Here is a 4,820-nt window from a genome sequence, read left to right as displayed (position 1 = left end):
GTACAGTGCGATTAAAACTTCGTGGCCCATGCGCAGAAGTCAGTCTTTTATGGAAGAGCCACACTCAAGGGGCCAAAGAGCCGAATGTGGCTCGCGAGCCGCAGTTTGCCGATCACTGGTGTAGGGGAAAAATATTAGATAGTTCAGCACTGGGTAATTATACAAAATCTTTTAATGTATAAAAGGTTTCCATGTGTAGTTTTTGTGAGTTAATTGGATCATTTTTTCTTCAGCCCAAATGAGAAGATCCTCAAAGAATCTCTTAGGCAACTCACAAATTCCCTTTTCAGATTTATAAATTCCAAATTTTATCTAGGGGCAAGCTACTTTATAACTTTAACACCATTAAAATTCAAAAAGAGGACTCTAACCTTTGATAAATTTAAGCATATTGATCATTTCTCTATAGGAAAAAACATTACAGAGTACTAAGAGACTTTCTATCTTGCTTAAAAGCATAAACTCATGGACTCTGAGTCAAAAAAATTCTTTATGTAAGGGACTAGATCTTAAATATTTTAAGTTTAGCAGACCAAGAGAAAATGTCCTCAACTGTTGAAGCAATGGTTCTCACTAATGGGTTAATAAACATTTTTACATCTTACTTTTTTGCAGTTTTTGAACGTGCAAATCTTTTGCTCTTGGATCATACAATAACAGATAGGGGGCATCTGGATTTGGCCCATAATTTGCTAGCCCAACATCTGGCTCATTGTTTCTGAAACTGGGCTTGTTGAAAATACTTAGATATTCTGCCTTCTTTCCTTGACATTAAATTATAATTGGACATTCTTGGAAGTAAGGCTTTCCCAAAGCAAACTTATAAAGAAATGTTTAAAGTATAGAGGTGGGTATAATTGACATAAAGGAGGACTATTGGAGAGTCAAGTTCCATGAGCAGTGTGCCTTAATTCCTTTAGACAGTAAAGGGGCTCCTTATCATGCTCTCTCTCTTCTACTCTGAAATTCCCCGTTTAAGCCCCAAAATCCTTAAAACTTTGCAAATAACATGCTTTTATTTTATTTTCATGCAAATTCATTAAAGACTAACATCATACATTGTAAGTGATATGACACTTTTTACTAAAAGACAGATATGGAGTCAAAAAATTACTGTGAAGTATAATACAGGTCATTAATGGAACTTTTTTGTTATCTTCATATTCCCTGTGAATCTGGGAGTTCACTTGATGTCACCTGTCAGACACTGAGGCTTATAAACTCCATAAGTCCATTTCTTACAGAACAATGTCTAGTTAGGATACAATTGTATATTATAGGTGTGTCCCCATACTAACAACATCACCAAATTAAGAAATGATCTAATGAATTTCTTAGTTTTAATGGCTGAACTAATTTGTTAAGATTATGAAATGACTGTTCAACATAGTACTGGAAGTACTAGCCATTGCGATCAGACAAGAAGAAGAAATAACAGGCATCCAAATTGGAAAAGAAGCAAACCTGTCCTTATTTTCAGATGACATGATACTGTACATAGAAAACCCTAAAGACTCCATCAAAATTTATTAGACTTAATAAATTAATTCGGCAATGTAGCAGGATAAAAATTAATGTCAAGAAATCTATGGCATTTCTATACACCAATAATGAACTTACAGAGAGAGAGATTAAAAAAGCAATCCCATTTACCATCGCACCAAAAAAATTAAGATACCTAGGAATAAACTTAACTAAGGAGGTAAAATACCTATATGCGGAAAACTATAAGAAACTGAAAAAGGAGATAGAGGAAGACATAAACGGATGGAAGAACATACCGTGTTCATAGATTGGTAGAATCAACATCATCAAGATGTCCATACTACCTAAAGCAATCCATAGATTCAATGCACTCCCCATTAAAATACCAACGGCATATTTCACAGACCTAGAACAAACTTTCCAAAAATTCATCTGGAATAAAAAAAGACCCTGAATAGCTGCAGCAGTCATGAGAAAGAAGAACAAAGTAGGTGGGATATCAATACCAGATATCAAGCTGCTTTGCAAAGCCACTGTTCTCAAAACAGCCTGGTACTGGCACAAGAACAGACATATAGATCAATGGAATAGAATAGAGAACCTAGAAATCGACCCAAGCCACTATGCTCAATTAATATTCAACAAAGGAGGCATGAACATGCAATGGAGTCAAGACAGCCTCTTCAATAAATGGTGTTGGGAAAATTGGACAGATACATGCAGAAAAATGAAACTAGACCACAAACTTACACCATCTACAAAAATAAACTCAAAATGGATAAAGGACTTAAACATAAGACAGGAAACCATAAAAATACTAGAGGAATCCACAGGCAGCAAAATCTCAGACATATGCCGAAGCAGCATGGGAGAACATATTTGCAAATGTTATCACCAATAAGGGTTTAATCTCCAACATTTACAGTGAACTCATACAACTTAACAAAAGGAAGATAAACAATCCAATCAAATCAAAAAATGGGCAACAGACCTAAATAGATACTTTTCGAAAGAAGACAGAAGAAAGGCCAAAAGACATATGAAAACATGTTCAAAATCACTAATCATCTGAGAGATGCAAATCAAAACCACAATGAGGTACCATCTCACACCTGTCAGAATGGTTATCATCAAAAAATCAACAAATGACAAGTGCTGGTGAGGATGTGGAGAAAAAGGAACACTCGTGCACTGCTGGTGGGAATGCAGACTGGTGCAGCCACTGTGCAGAACAGTGTGGAGTTTCCTCAGAAAACTAAAAATGGAACTCCCATTTGACCCTATGATCCCACTTCTAGGAATATATCCCAAGAAAGTATAAACACCAATTAGAAAGGATATATGTACCCCTATGTTCATAGCAGCACAATTCACCATAGCTAAGATTTGGAAACAACCTAAGTGCCCATTAGTAGATGAGTGGATTAAAAAACTGTGGTACATCTACAGCGTGGAATACTACGCTGTGGTGAAAAAGGAGTTCTTACCATTTGCAACAGCATGGATGGAACTGGAGAGCATTATGCTAAGTGAAATAAGCTAGTCAGAGAAAGATAAATACCACATGATCTAATTAATTTATGGAATATAATGAACAACATAAACTGATGAACAAAAACAGATCCAGAGACAGAGACTCATCGATCAGACCATCAAACCTCAAAGGGAAGATAGGGGAGGGTGGGGTTAAGGGAGAGAGATCAACCAAAGAACTTATATGCAAGCATATAGGCCTAACCCAGCGGTTCTCAACCTGTGGGTCGAGACCCCTTTGGCGGCCGAACGTCCCTTTCACTAGGGTTGCCTAAGACCATCCTACATATCAGATATTTACATTACAATTCATAATAGTTGCAATATTACACTTATGAAGTAGCAACCAAAATAATTTTATGGTTGGGTCACAACATGAGGAACTGTATTTAAAGGGCCAGAAGGTTGAGAACCACTGGGCCCTAACAAATGGACACAGACAACAGGGGGGATGAGGGCATGAGTAGGGGGTAAGGGGTAACGTGGGGATAAGGACACATATGTAATAACTTAATCAATAAAAAAATTAAAAAAAAAAGATTTTGAAATGACAATTTGTACTTCTTAATCCCTTACCTTTTCACCCAACCCAAGTAAAGCATAAGGAATATAGCCAATAATCCTATATAATAAGAGAGGATATGCTAATTAGCCCAGATATGCTAGTTAGTCAGGAACAGTCAGGTGCTTAATAGTCACGACCAGTCAGGCGTGGTCCAGGAACCCCCCCAGCAGCAGTGGCCACTTGTGGGGGAACGCGTGCGCCCGGGGTGCTGCCCAGCCCAGACGCCGTCCCAGCTGGGGGTCGCGAACAGGCACCCTGAGCCATCTGGCCTAGGAGTGGCCCCTGGCGGAAGTGGCCACCTGTGAGGCTGCCATGATCCTGTGCTCCGGGTTCCTGGATGCCAGACGGAAACGCCGGAATTTCAGCAAAGAGGCCACCGAGGTCCTAAATTAGTACAGTGGGGCCTTGACTTACAAGTGTCCCGATTAACAAGTTTTTCGAGATACGAGCCGTCTCTCAGCCGATTTTTTGCGAACATCACAGTGAACGCCACAACATCAGCCCAGCATCACGTGTCTCACTCGTTCACTTTTTGATTTGACATACGAGTAATTTGAGTTATGAGCTCCGTCACGGAACGAATTAAACTCGTAAGTCAAGGCCCCACTGTATTTGTATTCCCACCTGAGTAACCCATATCTCAGTGAGGAGGCTAAGGAGGAGCTCTCCAAGAAGTGTGGAATCACTGTCTCTCAGGTCTTCAACTGGTTTTGCAACAAGTGGATTCACTATAAGAAAAATATCGGAAAGTTTCAAGAGGAGGCAAACATCTATGCTGTCAAGACCACCGTGTCTGTCGCCCAGGGGGCCCACAGCCACACCAGCTCCCCGACACCCCCTTCCTCCACAGGCTCTGGAGGCTTTTTCAATCTTTCAGGATCTGGAGACATGTTTCTGGGGATGCCCGGTCTCAAGGGAGATTCCTACCCTGCTTCCCAGGTGGAATCACTCCGACACTTAATGGGCCCAGGGGGCTACGGAGATAACCTCAGGGAGGCCAGATGAACAGCCCTCCGGAAATTAGGGCAAACGGCGCTGGCAGGAGGCTGTGACCCCATCCTCAGTGACGTCCCCAACAGAAGGACCAGGGAGCGTTCATTCTGACGCTTCCCACTGATCTCACCCCTCAGGCCACAGGATAGGGCCCATGAGGTGACTCTTGATGAGAGGACAAAGGCATCCAGAGAACAAGCCCCAGACACAGGAGAAGCACAAGATGGAGAAGGGCAAATGGGGT

The 4,820-nt window shown here is 40.8% G+C and overlaps 1 pseudogene; it reads left to right on the top strand.

Annotated features, from left to right (window-relative positions):
• The first annotated feature begins 1,549 nt into the window (after nt 1-1,549).
• On the top strand, nt 1,550-4,700 carry LOC102251242 (annotated as a pseudogene).
• The last annotated feature ends 120 nt before the right edge of the window (nt 4,701-4,820 follow it).

This window comes from Myotis brandtii, unplaced genomic scaffold (assembly GCF_000412655.1).
Source record: "Myotis brandtii unplaced genomic scaffold, ASM41265v1 scaffold40, whole genome shotgun sequence".
Taxonomy (NCBI): Eukaryota; Metazoa; Chordata; class Mammalia; order Chiroptera; family Vespertilionidae; genus Myotis; species Myotis brandtii.
The sequence above is the reverse complement of the archived record's forward strand: the minus strand, read 5'-3'. Positions and strand labels throughout refer to the sequence as shown.